The sequence below is a fragment of the Arvicanthis niloticus genome, chromosome X (genome assembly GCF_011762505.2).
Source record: "Arvicanthis niloticus isolate mArvNil1 chromosome X, mArvNil1.pat.X, whole genome shotgun sequence".
NCBI lineage: Eukaryota > Metazoa > Chordata > Mammalia > Rodentia > Muridae > Arvicanthis > Arvicanthis niloticus.
Window position 1 is genome coordinate 1,538,263 of NC_047679.1, and position 19,542 is coordinate 1,557,804.

The window sequence follows — 19,542 nt, forward strand, 5'->3', positions numbered from 1 at the left end:
ATCTTGCTTCTATAGTAAGATACTTGATGTGAACACTCACATAGATGTCGGTTATCTATCAAGGCCAAGTTGTTGACTTTTTGCTATTCCCATCACATTTCTCAAGAACTATCAAATTCTATCACTGTGAGCAGCTCTGGATTTTTTGATAAAAGAGAGGAACAGACGTGTCTAAACTTGATCTTAAAAGGGATTTCCAGTTTTTACCTTGCCTTCAGATGACACTGGGTCTGAAAATACTTAACTGTAAGAGGAAACTTACAAATAGCCTGACTTAGTTCACTCTCATTTGTATTAATTGAGGTATGCTTAGTTTTCATATAGGCCTCATAGCTGAGTTTTAGAACCAATATTAGCTAGTGTTAGCATATTTGTGTAAACGATGTATTAATTTCCCTTTCTAATTTGATTTCACTTTCATTGTTTTGTTCCTCATGAGGATTCTTTGAGGATAACAGCTCTCCTAAAAACTCATTACCTCCTGAGGTACTTTCATATGAATTAACTAAACCTGTATTTAACTCAACAAGACACTTCAGTTCATTTTCTTAATTGCATGAAAATAGATTTGCTTTTACTTAGTAATAAAATTTTTTCTATCATGTTAAAATTCAACATCTTAATTTCTTTGCTATTGTGAAAGACCTAAATAGTGATCTATGAGAAATTATCCGCAAGAGTGAGGAAACTGATTATGAGAACTGTCTCCAATAGGAAAAAATATGACCAATTCTTATAGGTAGTCCTGGTTTGGACATGTCTGTGTATGTTCTCTGATATTTACTTAAAAATCACTGTGTGTGTATATGTGTGTGTGCTCTGTTTGTGCTGGTTCCTGTAGAGGCCAGAAGAAGTGCTTAGATCCTTTGGAGCTGGAGTTACAAGAGGTTGTAAGCCACCAGGCTTGTGTGGGTACAACTGAATGTCCTGAGAACTGAACTTTGGTCCTCTGGAAAAATCAGGAAATGCTTTTGACTACTTTTGAGCCATCTCCCCAGCCCCGAGATCTACTTTATGGTTTTGTATTCCATAAACACCTGTCTTGATCTCATGTGTGCATGCACATATCCCACAATAATCCACACAATACAAACCATCTCATGGGGTTGATAAAACTAAACAACCGGACAGCTGAGTTGTACCAAGTTGACACTGAGTGGGCTGAGGATGTTGCTCAATTGGTAGTGTGATGGCCAAGTATGACAAAATCCCTGGGTTTAATTGCCAGCAGCATATAAACCATGCATGGTGGTACACACTTGAGGGCTGGTGGTAGGAGAAGAAGGAATTCAAGATTATATTTCTCTGGTTTGTAGCCGTGTGGGATTCATGAGACTGTCTCAAAAATGTACAAAGTTAGCATATGTTGTGTGATACCAAGGGGAAAGAACTGTTGTATGGTTATTGCTCAAAGCCAGTCATGGTGAAATGGCTTCCCTAACAGCTTTCCTTCCTTCTGCTCATACATGTGAGATTTAGGCAGCAGAAGATCCTTTATTCAAAGATGCTCTGATAACGCCTCAGGCAGTTTTGCAACTATTGTTCTGAGAACCATAAATAAATAGGCTCTTTGTGTAGTCATTTATTTCTTTCACAGAAACAATATATGCAGTGGTTAATTGAGTGCATAAGTCTTTATTTGTAGAAGGCTTTGTTAAGCATTATCTCAAAAGAGACATTTTCAGACACAAAAAGGTCAACAACTTGTAATAAAGAGGAACAATGCCAAATCCACTGAAGATGGATTTTGTAGGTATGTTAATTAACTATTGACATTTTGGGTCACTAAATAAAAATAGAAAACAGTTGTCAGTGCTTTTTATTGAGCGCATGTTTATATTTCTACTAATTTCAACTCATTTTTAAAATGGGTTACTTTCCCTTATTTTATTAACACTATTTTGTATTATGTGGGAAGTTAACACTCTTCTATCATCTTAAAATGAAGCTATTTTTCTGCTTAAATATTGACAATAGATCAATACTCAGTAGAGTATTATCTACCAGAAAATATCACTGCCTTCCACAGTTCATTTATTCAATGATACATTCTATACCCACAGTGATGAAGCAAAGGACCAGATGCATCAAAGAATACAGTTCAGGGCTGGAAAGATAGCTCAGCAGTTAAGAACACTTGTTACTGTTCCAGAGGATCCAGGTTTGATTCCCCACAACCACATGGCAGCTCATCTGGAACTCCAGTCCAGGAGGATCTGATATCCGCTTCTGGCCTCCTTCGGCAGTGGACACGCACAGTGCACATGCATACATGCAGGCAAAATACCCATACACATAAAATAATAAAATATAATTAAACTAATATAGTTTAGAGGGATTCTTATTTCCCATTTCCAGAACACAATTTGTTCCTTTCCATCTCAGTTCTTTTACTTTTGTTTTATCTAACTCCTACTCAAGGTCAAGTGTTTTCCTGACAAATTCTTTCCAAAACATTTCAGACACAGTGATTTCTCATCTAAATTCTTGTGTAATGAATTAATTCACATTCTATCTTGCTTTATGTGCCCAGTAGATAGGAAAACCCTTGGGTAGAGTGGACCTGAAATAGAGTGATGTATTTTATGTTCATGACAGTAATTTGCTCGCTGTGCTTTTCCCCTTGGAAGGGTTTTGAAAACTCAAAGAAAACAGTGATTCCAAGGAATAAGGTCAGAGAAGGACTTCCAGGATCTGTACTGAGAAATGCAGTTAAGCACAATTTAGTAAAGAGAGAAGGTGGAGCTATTCCAAAGGGATAGTGGGTGGAGGACGGGTATCGAGGAAATGAGGATCCTGACAGAGTAAATCACATAGCAAAGAAAATTATCACTCTAAAAGCCTGCCAAAAGATGGGTGGATTGTTGGACATACTGGTGTGTTAGGCCCAGAAGGAATTATAGGATTTGATCCCTTGTTTCTCTTTCTTGTTTTTTGCTTTGCTTCTTTGAAGACAGGCTACTACATACAATTTTTCTAGTATCAACTTTTTATCCTACCTCTTTTGCCCCAGTCTGATTTAAATGATTATTTATGTAGAATATTAGACAAGGAATTTAGAAGTGTCTGATTTCATCATGGGAAAACTTAGAAATGACCCTCCCATAAGATAAATGTTCTTTGACTGATGTGTCCTAAAAAAAGTTAGTTTTATTTGATTTCTGTTTTGCTGTGATAAATACCATGATCAAAAGGAACACAGAAGTGGAAAGAGTTTATTTCAGTCTGTAAGTTTGTAGTCCATCATCAAGGGAAGCTGAGGCAGAAACTCAAAGCAGGAACTAGAAGCAGAAACTGGAGAAAAGCTGGTTACTGACTTGCTTGGGGTCAGGCTTACTTATCTTTCTTAAATAACCAAGATCACTTGTGCTTGGGGATGATACCACCAACAATGAGTTAGGTCCTTCTTTAGTTATCAATTAAGAACATTTCCATAGACTAATCTGAGGAGGTAATTCTTCAACTGAAGGTCCCTCTTCCCAGATGTGTCAAGTTGACAATCAAGATTAGCTACCATCTTGGCCAAGTTCCAACTGGGAACATACAGAACATAGAAACAGTTATTGACCAGCAAATAAGCTTTGTTATCTATTCATCTTCTGAGAGAATGAACCTCGAATTGTTATCAGAGGAGAATGTGCTATCTTACTTTTGTCTTGTCCTGAGCATCATAATGAAGAACACTTATGAGCTATTTCTAATCGGGATGTTTACAATCAGGTAATGAATTAGGAAAAAGGCTATGGAGACTTAAGAAACTAAGAGGCAGTTAATCAATATTTTTTCTATTTACTAAGTTAAAGAAATTGCTGCATAGATTTGGCAACAGGAATTAAATATGAGTTGATTTACTCTTAGAAAATATAAAAACAAATAATTGTAGACAACTCCCACACTCAGAAGCATTTTATTCAGTTGAGTACCACCAATAAAAATTTTTAGGATAACCAAGAATGAGAGATTAAGTACTTTAGGGTACAAAAAGATAGGAAATATTTTCAGTCGTGTGTTATTAGAAATGTGTAAATTATAAAATGGTTTTTTCTTCAAAGCAGTATTCAAAAGGGTTTTCCTACTTAATAATATTGTTTTTAGATTACATTAGTTTATTATACTATTTATATTAAAGGTTTATTGGGAAGCTGTTCTCAGGCAAGTTTACTAGCCCCACGGACTGAGGCCAAGGGAGTCACCATAGGAAGGGAGAGAGAGAGTGGGGGGAGAAGAGAAAGAAAGAGCATGTGCACAGAGAGAGAAGAGAAGGAGAAGAGAGGGACCTTAATATTATTTTAATATGGCTGAATGCTATGAAATATGTCTACCTTTCGTGAATGAATTATTGTATTCATCAAAAAATATTTGTTGAGAACTTACTATGCTCTAAGCACCATTGTTATAATCGAGAACACAGTGGTGAATAAGAAAATGAATACAGGGCTGGAAAGTTTGAAAGGTAGTAAAGAGCATTTCCTGCTCTTCTAAAGGACTAGGGTCTCATTCATAGCACCCATGTAGCAGCTGTAACTCTGGTTTCAGGAGATCTGATGCCCTCTTGTGGTCTCTGTGGATACCAGGTATACACATAATGTACAGACATGCATGTAGGCAAAATACCCCATAAACATAAAACTTAAAACATGATAATTTTTTAAAAGTAAAATAATGTAAGATGACCCCGACACAAGCTTGTAATCCTAGCTACTTGAGAGGCTAAAACAGGACCGCAACAAATTCAAGGCCTGCATGGGCTAAAGTGAGTTCAAGGCCACCCTACGGAATTTAGTGAGCTTTTTCTCAAGAAGTTAATAGGGGCCCTGAGTGATATGGCTCAGTGGTGGAACACTTGCTTAGCACATGTGTGACTTTAGGCTTAATTTCTAGTGAAATACACGTGTGCACACACACATATATACATACAAGGTGCTTTTTGTAAAGTTTATTCCAAATATTACTTTCTTAGTTTGATGCTATTTTATAATAGTATGTGGTAATAGGTTTCTTAAAGACATTATCATATATACTTGAAGTATTTTCTAGTCCCCACCAGAAAAAGAAACCTAGCTTACTGAACAATAGCAATAAGGAGCAGGACGGATGGAATGACTTCTATTGCTGGGTTTGTCACTGGGAAGGACAAGTCCTTTGCTGTGAGGTCTGTCCCAGGGTTTATCACGCTAAGTGTCTGAGACAGACATGGGAGCCAGAGTGGGATTGGTTTTGTCCTGAATGTGAGAAGATTACAGTAGCAGAATGCATCGAGACGCAGAGCAAAGTCATGACCATGCTGACCATTGAACAGCTGTCCTACCCTCTCAAGTTTGCCATTCAGAAAATGAAGCATCCAGGGACGGATGCATTCCAGAAGCCTATTCCATTGGAGCAGCACCCCGACTATGAGAAATATATTTTACACCCCATGGTCCTTTGTACATTGGAAAAGAATGCAAAAATGAAGATGTACGGCTGTTCCGAAGCCTTCCTGGCTGATGCCAAGTGGATCTTGCACAACTGCCTTATTTATAATGGGGGAAACCACAAATTGATGCAAATAGCAAAAGTCATCATCAAAATCTGTGAGCGTAAGATGAATGAAATTGAAGTATGTCCAGAATGTTATTTTGTAGCTTGCCAAAAACAAGACAATTGGTTATGTGAACCCTTTGGTCTGGGCAAAACTGAAAGGGTTTCCATTCTGGCCAGAGAAAGCACTGAGGGACAAAGACGGACAGGTTGATGCCCGTTTCTTTGGACAACATGACAGAACCTGGGTTCCAGTCAATTGCTACCTCATGTCTAAAGAAATCCCCTTTTCTGTTAAAAAGACTAAAAGTATCTTCAACAGCACCGTGCAAGAGTTCAAAGTTTATGTGGAGAACATACAAAGGAAGTTTGGGGTTTTAATTACTCCCCATTCAGGATGCCCTAAACTCCCAATAGTCAGTACCAAATGCTGTTTGATCCCAGCAACCCCAGCGCCGGCAATGCCAAGGCAGACAAACAGAACGTGAAGCTCAATTTTGACCATGACAGCGTCCCCCAAGATCATTCTGAGCAAGCCCCTTCCGAGCCGGGGCACTGGCCACAGGATCTCCCTGTCTGACATGCCTCACTGCCCAATCAATACGAACTCTTCTGTGCACACCGGCTCCTATGTGGAGCAGGACCCCAAGAAGAAGGCCCCATCCAGCCACTTCAGTGCAAGCAAGGAGTTCATGGACTTCCTTGATAAGAGCACAGGTCAGCCTCAGTTGGGAGAGTTGGGTAGGAGGCCACTTGGTGCATTCTGGCGTCCTTGGATGCTTCACCCATAGGTGCAAGCAAGCAGGAACCACCAAAGATCCCAGAGATGAGGGAAATATTCCCAAAGGGCAGCTGGGGCCATTCTTAGATGTGGGTGGAAATGACTCCAAACCCTGCAGGGTTCAAGGCCAGTGTCAGAGTCTTTCGGCTGTTCACAACAGTGCCCTGTGACTGTTTGTTCTCGGTAAGATGCAGCTGAAAGCTTAGTTTTTGATACCTTTGTAGTTAGGGTTAACTTAGATGTGAAGAGAATCGAGGTGAAAATTGATCCCCCTGCCCAGTTATTACACCTCCTTCAAGGCTGACTTTTGTTCAGCTCTGTGTCCTGTTTTGGAGATGACACTGATCTCTAATTGTGGGACTCCCCCTCTGCTGATGTGGCTTTGGGGAACATATTTAATGTCTTTCCACGTTAGCCTTCCCACCTTTACCATGGCAACCATAACTGGCTAGCATGTAGGCTCTCCTATGTGTAGGCTCTGTTGAAAACAGAATGAATCAGGACCCACAAAGGAAAAGGACAGTACCCGGAGCAGTGTTGACCATAGAATTATGTTTCCTAGTGATCTCTAAGTGCCATCTACGAGGATCTGAGTACAGGTGCAATCAAGTGGGTACCTTAAGGAATGGTCCAGGCTGGTTGGTCTTGGGTAGGAGGATCCTCCCTCTCCCTCTCCCATGTGCTGGGCTTACAGGTGTATCCCACTACTGCTGCCACATTAAAACCTTCTTGAAGTTAGCACATCATAAAATAAAGTGTGTTCGTGTACAAGCTCAAAAAAAACAAAAAATATTTCCATCTTTAAACCGAGCTCCTCTTCCCACATTCTGCATTGACTTTCTTATTTTATTCAGTTTATTATTTGTATTCTTTTAAAATTCACTTAGGAGTTTATTTGTATCTTTGATTTTGTTAAACATTCTTATTCTTTTAAACATTTTATACATTTTAATTAAAATATAATTGTATCACTTTACCTGTTCCCTTTTCTTTCCTCAAATACATCTATGTCACAGCTCTTGCATCTGTGTCTCAGAGAACACTGCAGAAGTGGGGACAGAAAGATTATAAGAGAGAGAATAGCAAGATATCTGATGTGAAACAGTCTCTCATTATAAATGGCTGAATATAGACGACCAGATCAGCATGCTAACAGAGGAGGTAGGAAATCTCATGAGGTCCTATCACTAGATGAAGAACTACGAGCAACTAATGGCATCAGAGAGAACTAGTCTCTCCCAGGGATGAGGTATATAAGTTATAATTATCCTTTTGAAAAAATTTGTTCAGAATTTCAAGTAATTCAAATTTGTAGAATGATTAATATGGTACTTTTGTACTGATCATACTGTCTTGGTGCTTGTGTGTGTGTGTGTGCATGTGTGTTTATACTTCTGTATTGGTACTTCTATAATGGTTGGAATTTTAAGAAAATCTTTCAGTTGAGGCATTTCAATGTTCTAGAGGTACTAGGTTGGAGTAGGGTTGAGGTACAAAGTGCAGGAGCTAAATCCTCATCCTTCATGGTCAAAGTTCAGTGTGCCATCTCTTACACTTCTGTATTGAGTTTCTGGCTTGCTCTAAGTACAGCAGTGAAGTTCCCAGTTGCCACATTGACACTGACTGGAGGACAATCTTTCTGCTTCTGTCTTCTGAATGTTGAGAGTACAGGTGTTATCCAGAACATACAGATAAAATTAGTTTTCTATGTTACTTATATATAAGGATGAATAGAGAAAATTGAGAGGATAAAACATTACAAAAAATGGGCCAAATAATTTTTTATAAGATAGTAAGAGACACCTACTTTGAGATAACATTTGAGATGTAAAAATAGAATTTTGAGACATTTGTTTAATATTTCACAATTATGCTTGGATAGACAAAAGTGGTTTTGATTTTGAGTGGTCCTTCTATTGGGGAACTTGTTTTACCTATTCAATCATTCAGCTTTTCTTTGATGATATTTTATATTCTCTTCAATACAGGGTTTATTCTTTTCTTGTTAAAATTATTTTTAGGTGGGCCGGGTGTGGTGGCGCACGCCTTTAATCCCAGCACCTGGGAGGCAGAGGCAGGCGGATTTCTGAGTTCGAGGCCAGCCTGGTCTACAGAGTGAGTTCCAGGACGGCCAGGACTACACAGAGAAACCCTGTCTCGAAAAACCAAAAAAAAAAAAAAAAAAAAATTTTAGGGGCTGGAGAGATGGCTCAGCAGTTAAGAGCACTGGTGGCTCTTCCAGAGGTCCTGAGTTCAATTTCCAGTAACCACATGGTAGCTTACAACCATCTGCAATGATTCCCTCTTCTGGTGTGTCTAAAGACAGTGACAGTGTACTCATCTATGTAAAATAAATAAAAATTATTTTTAGCTCTTGAAATAAGTTTGCTTCCTATGTAAATGCCATATGTTGTTGTTGCAGTTTCTGTAAAATTATTTTATAATTTATTTATTTTATTTTATGTGCATTGGTGTTTTGCCTGCCTGTTAATCTGTGTGAGGGTGTTGTCATAGACAGTTATGAGCCACCACGTGGGTGCTGGAAATTGAACCTGGGTTCTTTGGAAAAGTAGCCAGTGCTCTTAACCAGTGAGTCACCTCTCTAGTTTTTATAGTAACATAGAAACGCTTGATTTTTAAATGTTATTCTTATATTAAGCAATTATTTACCAATCTTTTTAGGCCTGTTTTGGGAGTTTAAGTGAAGACAATAGCATCACACCTTTTTATTGCATTGACTATGTCCTCCTATAGGGCAGTGATTCTCAACCTTTGGGTCATGAGCTTTTTAGGGGTTGAATGACCCTTTCACAGGGGCCACATATCAGATATCTTGCATATCAGATATTTACATTATGATTCATAACAGTACCAACATTAGTTACTAATAGCAACAAAGTATTTTATGGCTGGCCGTCACCACAGCATAAAGAACTGTATTAAAGGGTCATACATAGCATTAGGAAGGTTGAGAACTGCTGATATAGGGCAAAATAGAATCATATCAGTCAGAACAATCAATCAATCATCTTTTAAAAACCTTGGCATTAACAGACATTCTTTTTTACATCCTAGTGCTGCCCTCTCCCAGTCTTCACCTCACAGAGTCCCTCCCTCCCCCCTTCTCTTCTCCTTTTATAGGGTGGGGTACCCCTGGGTATCCCCCTACCCTGGTATGGTTAGGTGCATCCTCTCCCATTGAGGTCAGACAAAGCAGCCCTGTTGGGGAACGGATTCCACAGACAGGCAACAGCTTTAGGGACAGTGCCCACCCCACTACAGTTGGAAGACCCACATGGAGACTGAGCTGCACATCTGCTACGTATGTACTGGGAGCCTTGGTATAGCCCATGTATGGTCTTTGGTTGGTGGCTCAGTCTCTAAGAGCTCCTAAGGGTCCAGGTTATTTGACTCTGTTGGTTTTACTATAGAGTTCAGATCTCCTCAGGGCCTTCGATCCTTCTCCCAACTCTTCCATCAGATGTTGGTTGTGGGTATTTGCATCTCTTTCATCCAGCTTCAGGGTGGAACCTCTCAGAGTTCAATTATGCTAGACTCCTGTCTAGAAGCATAGCAGAGTCCCATTAATAGTGTCAGAGATTGGTGCTTGCCCATAGAATGGGTCTCAAATTTGACCAGTTATTGGTTAGTCATTCCTCCAGTCTCTTCTCCATCAATAGAAATTCTTAAAATGTTTACTTTGTTAATTTGTGTTCTACATTTTATTGTTTTGTTTTAGAAACCTTTTTGTTCCAATTTCATTTTATTATTTGCTAAGAGGTTTAGCAGGAAGTTATGTTAAATTTTACCATATGCTTTTTGGTACTTTTGGTGCTGATTTCAGATAATAGTATAAATTATTAATACAGTATAATAATTAGAATTATTATACTATAATTAATAGTATATTAATTATAGTATAATAATTCAGATAATAGTATAAATTATTTCAGATAATAGTATAAATTAAATTTAAATGCTTAAATAGTCTTGCTTTAGCATGAGAAACTTTTTTTTGTCAAAATGAATTAGTTGAAATATATTTATATTTATTAGTGAAATACATATGGTGTATGTGTGTATACATTAGTCATGTCTAGGTTTGATATTAGGATTATGCTTCTTCACCAAAATGAGTGAGAAGTTTTTAGTGTTTACCTTTTTTACTTAAAATTACGTCTTTAACTAACTGACCTTGATGTTCTGATAGAACTTTAAGCTCACCTTTATCTACAAGTTATTTTGGAGAGAGTAGGACTCTGATTTCTGTCTTAGGGTTTTCATTGCTGTGAAAAGACACCATTACCAAGGACAACATTTAATTGGAGCTGGCTTACAGGTTCAGAGGTTTAGTCCATTATCATCATAGTAGGCAGCATGCAGGCAGAAGGTGCTGGAGGAGCTAAGAGTTTTGCATTTTGTTTTGAAGGCAACCAGGAGAGACTGGCATCCTAGAGCAGCTAGGAGGAAGTTCTTTTCTGCAATGGATGGAGCCTGAGCACAGGAGAAGACCTCTAAAGCTCATCCCCACAGTGACACACTTCCTCCAAAAAGGCCAAACCTTCTAACAGTACCACTCACTATGGGCCAAGCATATTCAAACCAACACAATTGCCTTCAAATTTCTCTACAGTCATTAGAAAATACTGTAGCCTATACTACCTTCAGTCAATATTTGTTATTTGAGAAAGGATATTTAAAGTATGTATAACAACAACAACAACGCCGGGCAGTGGTGGCCCACGCCTTTAATCCCAGCACTTGGGAGGCAGAGGCAGGCGGATTTCTGAGTTCGAGGCCAGCCTGGTCTACAGAGTGAGTTCCAGGACAGCCAAGGCTATACAGAGAAACCCTGTCTCGAAAAAAAAAAAATCTTGAGCTCAGTGACAGAGGGCTTTCCTAAGAGGCTCATGGCCCTGTGTTCCATCCACAGCACTTCAAAAAAAAAAAAAAAAAAAAAAAAAAAAGCAACAATAACTTGCATTTCCCCAATCCCATCTAGCTTAGAATATGAATAGAAGTACTTTTGTTTGGTATTTTATTGTTTGTATATGGCGGAGGGTGTCAGGGTCTCACTGAGATGTAGCCTTGGCTGCCCTAAAACTCACCATGCACATGAATATAACTTATTGATTCATCTTAGGAGGACCTTGGGAAAAAACAACAACAAGCTGAACCCCAAAGTAGTATACATAAAACAAAAATAGGATAAGGGCAAGAATGAGTGCAATAGAAAAAAAAATATGAAGAAACAGCGACTGATCCTTTGGAAAAAGTAAACAAGACCAATAAATTCTTAAATTATTCCCTTATAATTTCATTTGTATCCGTCATAATACCTCCCTCTTCACCTTTAATCTGATTAGATTGTCTTCTCTCTCTTTCTTGATTTGTTTGGCTAAAGATTTATCAATCCTGTAAATTATTTACTTGAGACTTCTCTGGTTTTGTTTTTGTGACGTCACATTTATCATTCAGTTCAGTAGACTGTTGTTTAGTATCCATGCATATGTTATGTTTTTGTTTTCTCTAGATGTTACTTTCTGACTGTATTCCATTGTGGTAAGTTAGAATATAAGAAGTTACTTTACCATCTGGGCACAGAGATTTAATGCCTTAAATCTCTGAGTTCAGGAGACAGAGATAGACAGATCTCTATGAGTTTGAAGCCAGCCTGGTCTATATAGTGAGTTCCAGTTCAGCCAAGGCTATACTGTGAGATCCTATCTCAAAAATAAAAGTATTTCTGTACTTATTGAGACTTTTTTTATGCCTTAACCTATGACCTATTTTATATAAGGTTCTATGTACTGTTCAGAAGAATGTGGACTCTGTAGTGTTTGATGGAATGTTCTGTAGATGGCTAAGTCCATCGATCCATGATGTAATTTAACTCTGATGTTTCTCTGCTTACTTATTTAATTATTTGTTTTGTTTTGTTTTGTTTTCAAGACAGGATTTCTGTGTGTACCCTTGGCTGTCCTGGAACTCACTCTTCAGACCAGGCTGGCCTCAAACTTACAGAGATCTTACTTGCACTGTTTCCCTAGTGCTGGGATTAAAGGTGTGTGCTACCACTGCCCAACTTCTCTGCTTATTTTTTGTTGTGATGACCCATCTATTGGTGAGAGTGGGATGTTGAAATCACCCATTATTATTATGATAGGGTTAATTTGTAATATTATATTGAGTAATAGTTTGGTTTTTTTTTCTATGAAATTGGGTACATCTGTGTTCATTGTGTAGGTATTTAGAATTGTAATGTTTTCTTTATGGATTGTTCCCTTAATTAGTATGAAATGGCCTTTTTTTTCTTAGTTTTTGTTTGAAGCCTATTTTTGTCAGATATTAGGATAACAAAACTTGTTTTCTAGTTTTGTTTGTTTGGAATCCATTTTTTATCTTTTCACCCTAAGATACATTGACTTTTGATGATTATGTATATTTTGTAGTGGTAGAAAATACATGGATCTTGTTTTTAAATCCAATTATTTAGTTTACATCATTAGATAGGGAAACTGAGACCATCAATATTCAGAGTTATCATTTGCAAGTGTGTTTTATTTTGTTGACTTTGTAGTGCTTGTTTTTTTCCTAATTGTCATATGTTTAACAACAATTGTAACATAGTTTGCTTTCCCCATGTAGCTTATTGAATATATTTATCATTATCTTTTCTCTGAAGACTTCATTGTAGTGTTTTTTTTTAAATCATGGAATGTTTGTATTTCTCTATCAGTTATGGTGTATAGCTTTGCTTGGTATGGTAGTCTGGGTTGTTAGTTGTGGTCTTTCAGAATTTGAAATACACTTTCATGTTCTTCCAGCTTTGAAACTTTCTGTTGAAAGATCACCTGGACTTCTTTCATTCTTGCAACTGTTACATTTTTTTTCTGCTCTGTATATGTAGCATTTTAAATATTATATGACATGGGGAATTTCTTTTCTGTTCCTATTTAATTGGTTTTCTACTTGTTGTGCTTGGGTGGCCCTCTCTTACCCTAGATTTTAGATGGTTTCTGCTATGACTGTATTGAAAATATTTTCTACACCTTTGGCATGGAGTTCCTCTTTTGAACCTATAATTCATAAATTTAAGTCTTCACCTGAACATCCCAAAGATCTTTCATGTTCTATTTATATTTCTTAAAATGAATTATTGTCCTCGACTAAAGGTATACTTTCTTTACCTTATCCACCTGCCCTGGGAATCTCTCATCTTGGTGATTCATTCTTTAATAAAAGCTTTCTATTATGCTTTATATTTGATTTAGTGATTTTTCATTTTCAGCATCATTTCACTCTGTGTTTTCTTCAGCATTTCCTTTTTAAGTTGCATTTTCAAATTCTGTGTTGACTTATTTCATTCAAGTGTCTCTCTGGGTTCTCTTGGAATTAAATCAAGAGTTTACTCACATAATCTTTCATGTCTTCTGACATGTTTATCATCATTCATTTGAATTCTTTGTCTAGAATTTCATTTGAGTCACTCTCATTAGTAGTCATTGCTCTGGGACCAGTAGATTTTGAAGGAGACATATTGACTTAGATTTTTCTATTATTTGTCCTTTTGTGGTATGTAGTCGTTTGAATATGCTTTGCCCAAGAAGTGGCACTAATATGAAGTGTGGCCTTGTTGGAGGAAGTGTGTCATTTTCCTGTTAAACAGGTTAAACATGCTCTTTTCTTACTCTATAACAATAAGCACTATCCAGGCCCATTTTTAAAATAGGGTAAAAGTCAACTGTACACAATTGCCCCTTAAGTGTTACTCATTTTAGGGTGTAAAGAGACATCAGTTGTTCTTTGTGTACTGATATGTTAGTTATTGTATATATGAGATGAAAAAAAGATAAGAGAAGTAATAAAAACCACACAGACTAGTGATTAGTATTGGTGTGGCAGAAAGAAAGTAGAGGAGGAGAATGTAAATAGAAGAGCAAGGTAAGAAAGGTTGGAGTGATTTGAGAATTTTAGCTAAAGATAAACTGAAGAGAGGGAGAGAAAGATGTCAGATAATATCTCTCAGGATGTTGAGGCACAGGAAGTCTTTGAACCAGGCCAGACTACGTACCTTGAGAGAGAATAAAACAAGAGGAAAGAATAAGAAACAAGGAAATAAAAAGAGCAGAATAAAGCGATATAAGACAAGATCTGAGCAGGGCTGAGATGCTCTGCTAAAAAGGCCTTGCCTATTAGATGCAGGTGGGATAGATGTAGACGGAGAGATTGCTAGGAGGAAATACAGGATACGAAAGCTGTCTGGTCTTGTTGTTGGCTTTCCTCTGAACTATCTCAGATTCCTTCCCTCCTACTAGGAGAGGTTCTCTGCAATGGGTAGTCCTGTTCTCCTCTCTGGCTTTTCGCTAGCTGAGTGGATCAAAGAGGAAGTCTCACTCTGGTCCCACCTGATTTTCTTCTTTGTTCTAGTTGTGAATGCTGGCCCTGCCTCTGTACAGTTCTTGCCATTGTCTTGCATGCTGCTTGGAGTCTTTGTGAAGGTTCTGAAGTGTATTTTGGGTCTCACCAGCTTTTCAGTTCACCAAATGTTATTTAAATCTGATTCAAAGCATCTTCAGTCACATGGTACTGTCAGGTTTCAGCATACAGTTTCCTAACACTTGGCCTGAGTTTCCTGAGAGTGTATTCCACAGGCTGCTGAGTCACTGTGGTAGAAGTGTTTTGGCATCTGGCTTTGGCTGTTAGTTGACAGTGTTGATCACCCAGCACCAAGGAGAGAAGATTTTTCCTTCTGCTATTGCAGCTGATGCCCTGGGTATAGCCTTTTCTGTAGCTTTTGTAATAAACATTTTTCAGCTTTCTTCAGACTTCTATGGATATTCTGATCAAACCTGAGCATCCCACAGTTTGAAAAAATTACATTTGATAATGTCTTTACATTACATTGTTAGAGAGATATTTATGTTCTAGGAGTATTTCCAGTTCCAAGGGACTGAATAGTGGTAGTCTCTTATCTTACCCCCAGTTTAGTAATATATATATATAATATATATTATAACATTGCCCTCTTCTAAATAAAATGAATTGTAATTACAAGTTTTTATATAGCAAATGCAGTTTTCTAGTTAATGTAATTATTTATTTAAATGCATCCAGGTTAGCTGGTATATATTTGTCATTCCAGTGATTAAGAAACTGAAATAGCAGGATCCTAAGTTTGAGGAAGCTTGAGCTACATATTTGAATAAATAAATACATGGATAAATAAGTAAATATTTTGGTTTTATAAGAATAAAATAAAAATTAAGTAGACTATTTCAACCAAGATAGCAGATTATTCTACTAATTCAGATCATCCTTATATGTGTTAATTATATAAAATTGTTTCATTGTAACATTTTCACATGAGCACATATATTTACTATCTGTATTATGTACACTTATCTTCTTTCCCCATTGATTGTCTTCCCATCCCTTTATAGCCTCCCTTCTTCCTTTCTTTCTCCTTTCCTTCCATCTTTTCTTATACGTTCTATATGTGAGAGAAAACATGTAATATTAATCTTTCAAAGTCTGCTTTATTGCACTTTTTTTTTACGTATTCATTCACCAATGGGTATCATTTTTTGAAGTTTCAGTTACCTGAGGAAAATTATGGTCCAAAAATACTAAATGGAAGGTTCCAGAAGTAAACAGTTCACAAGTTTTAATCGTATAACACTCCGAGTAGCATGACAAAACTGTAAACTATCTGGCTCCCTCCTGTGCATGACATTAATCATCTCTTTCTCTAATGTGTCCACATCCACATAATATCTATGCCCATCCATCAGTTTGAGTAATAACATCAACTGTTGTGGAATTGCAGTGATTGTTTTAGAGCACTTGTTTTTCATTTTATTATTTTGTGTGTATGTGGTACATGCACATATGTGTGTGGGTGTGCACAGCCTTTTGTGCATGACTGTGGAAAGCCACCCTCTGGGGTCTACATGTCTCCAACCCCCAACACTGAGGTTACAGGTGCCTGAAGCCATGCTCAGCTTTTTGTATGAGTCCTAGGGCTTCTCTCAGGTCCTTGGCTTCCACACCAAGTGCTGTTAGCTACTGTGCCATTTTTCCAGCCTGAAATCTGTATTTTTGTTTTGTTTTGTTTTGTTTGAGACAGGGTTTCTCTGTGTAGCCCTGGCTGTCCTGGAACTCACTCTGTAGACCAGGCTGGCCTCAAACTCAGAAATCCACCTGCCTCTGCCTCCCAAGTGCTGGGACTAAAGGCATGCGCCACCACCGCCCAGCCTGAAATCTGTATTTTTTCCGTAATGGCTCTGAAGTGTATATGCTAAAGAGAATCTGTAGGGTACTTCTTCTAAAGGGAAAAGGTGAAAGTTCTAGGTTAAGAAAAGAGGAGAATCATATTCTTAAGTTGCTAAGCTCTATGGAGAGTCACTAACTTCTTAGTGTGGCTAATTTAGAAATTCGATCTAACCACAGGTATGTAGTTATGTTCAGCAAATAATGTAGAATATGTGAAGTTTGGTTGTACTCATGGTACCAAACATCCACTGGAGTCTTGGAGTATATGTCACAGATTAGGAGTATCCTGGCTAGTTTTATGTCAACTTGACACAAGCTAGAGAGGAAGGAGCCTTAATTGAGAAAATATGTCCATAAGATCAGCAAGCATGTGGGGTATTTTCTTAATTAGTGATTGATGGGGGTGAAGCTCAGCCCATTATGATTGGTGCCATCCTTGGTCTGATGGTTCTGGATCCTATAAGAGGCTGAGGAAACCATGATGAGCAAGCCAGTAAGGAGCACCCCTCCATAACCTCTGCATCAGCTCCTGCCTCCAGGTCCCTGATCTACTTGAGATTCTGTCCTGACTTCCTTCATGATGTGGAAGTATAAGCCAAATAAACCATTTCATTCCCAACTTCCTTTTGGTCATGGTGTTTCATTGCATCAATAGAAACCCTAGCGAAGACAAGGAGGAACACAAAATTTTTGATAGAGCTGACAGTACAAATTAGAACATGGATTTTTCAAACAGCAGGTGGTAAGGAAGAGCCTTTCCTAAAGCAAATGCAGTGGGTGGCAACTTAGCAAGCTTTCAATTGAAAAGGACAGAATAAAATAGAATAGAACTAAATAGAAAATGTCAGAATATGTCACAAATAGCGAGATCAGAACCAATTTGTGAATTTGTGAAAAAATTATTTGACTTTATTTTAAAAAAACATGTGTGGGAGCTGGAAAATGGTTTGGCAGTTTAAGAGCATGTGCTATCCTGTAATTACAGTTCCAGGGTACCCAATTCAGTGCCCTCCTCTGACCTACAAAGGCAAGGCATGTGGTGCACAGTCATTTGTGGAGATAAAACAACTCATGCACATAAAGTAACCAAATAAAAGAGAGAGCAATTGCCAGGCAGTGGTGGCGCACGCCTTTAGTCCCAGCACTTGGGAGGCACAGGCAGGTGGATTTCTGAGTTCGAGGCCAGCCTGGTCTACAGAGTGAGTTCCAGAACAGCCAGGGTTACACAAAGAAACCCTGTCTCAGAGAGAGAGAGAGAGAGAGAGAGAGAGAGAGAGAGAGAGAGAGAGAGAGAGAGAGAGCAATAGTGAATATGATCACAATACATTCTACACATATATGGAATTGTTAATATCAGTGTTGAGCAAACACATATACACATGTGCATGCCGAGCTGCAGTGCTGAATACATTTTTGAAGTGGGAGTTATTGGCTAACATTTGTAATCCTAGCACTAAGGAGGCAGAGGGAGGAAGATTGTGACAACTTTGATGCTGCTCTGGTTTACATAGTGAGGTAAAACTAGCCTAAAGGCTACACAAGACAAACATATCAAGACCCTGGGTCAAAAAGAAAGAAATGGCTATCAGCTTTTTGGTTAGGGGTGGGACCCTGTGTCCATTTCCCCCTCTCAGTGTGCTGGGACACTATCTGGCTTGATCCTGTTCAGGTCTTTTGTATGCTGTCACAGTCTCTGTGAATTCATGTGTGTATCAATCTGGATCAAAATATATTACATGAAAACACTTAATAAAAGAAAATAAGAACATTTGGGGGACATTGGACTACATGAAGAGAAAGCATGTTAGACAGAATGCACCAACTCAAACATGCCTTTCTGCAGGTGTTTGTCTTGCTTATAGCCTTTCCATTTTCATGTTCAGTCTCAGCGCCTGTTGCTGATTGAATTCTATCCCTCCAGTTCCATTCATGTATTGGAGGCCCAAGTCATCTTCAGTCCTTCCGTATGCTATTGTATTGAAAGTAGAGCCTTTAATGAGGTGAGTAGCTTCAAAAGAAGACACTAGGCTAAACTCTAACCCAATTTGCTTGATGCTGGTGGAAATTAGGAGCCCAAAAGACACACCAGGGATTCATAGAAGAAAGCCCAGGTGAGCCACTAGACACATACAAGGCAAAGAGAGGAGCCTCAGGAGAAATCAGCTATGCTGGCAGCTTGACCTTGCACTTCTAGCTCCAGCAGTTTGAATAAATGTCTATTGCTCTAGCCGCCATTCGTGGTACAATGTTTCAGTGGCTTGAGCTAACATTAACTGAAATCCACATTACAAAGGTAATAATGACTTTGATACAGTTTAACTCAGAGCAGTTGTGTCTTCCTGGGAGCTGTATGTGTTTCCTTTTAAAAGCCACACCTTCCTTGCTGCTTCTTCCTCAGCCCCTACCCTTGAACCCTGCAATTCCTAATCCATTTTCCATTCCTAGGATTTTGCATTATCACACATGCTCTATAGATAAAATCATGTGGTATATGACCTCTGGAGATTGCTTGTGCACGTGAGTGTGTGTGTGTGTGTGTGTGTGTGTGTGTTATACATGTGTACATGTACAAGTGTTTGTGAACATGTGGGAAGGCCGGGGGAGGCAGACAGGCATCCTCTATCATTCTGCGTTATTCCTTTGAGAATGAACTCAGAGTTTGCAGTTTCTCAACTAAGGAATTGGCCTTAACAAGCCCTAGAAATCCTCTTGTTTCAGCCCCCCTGAGGGCTGAGGTACCAGGTACATGTGACTATGCCGTGCCTTTCATGTGGATGTTCAGGGTTTGCTCTCAGGTCTTCTTGTTTTTTTTTTTAATTAATTTTTTTTTGTTGTTTTTTGAGACAGGGTTTCTCTGTGTAGTCCTGGCTGTCCTGGAACTCACTCTGTAGACCAGGCTGGCCTCAAACTCAGAAATCCACCTGTCTCTGACTCCCAAGTGCTGGGACTAAAGGCGTGCGCCACCA

General features: G+C 38.4%; 1 pseudogene; it reads left to right on the forward strand.

Moving 5' to 3' along the window:
• Positions 1 to 1,722: 1,722 nt before the first annotated feature.
• LOC117694235 (MYND-type zinc finger-containing chromatin reader ZMYND8 pseudogene) lies at positions 1,723 to 6,311 on the forward strand (annotated as a pseudogene).
• Positions 6,312 to 19,542: the final 13,231 nt, after the last annotated feature.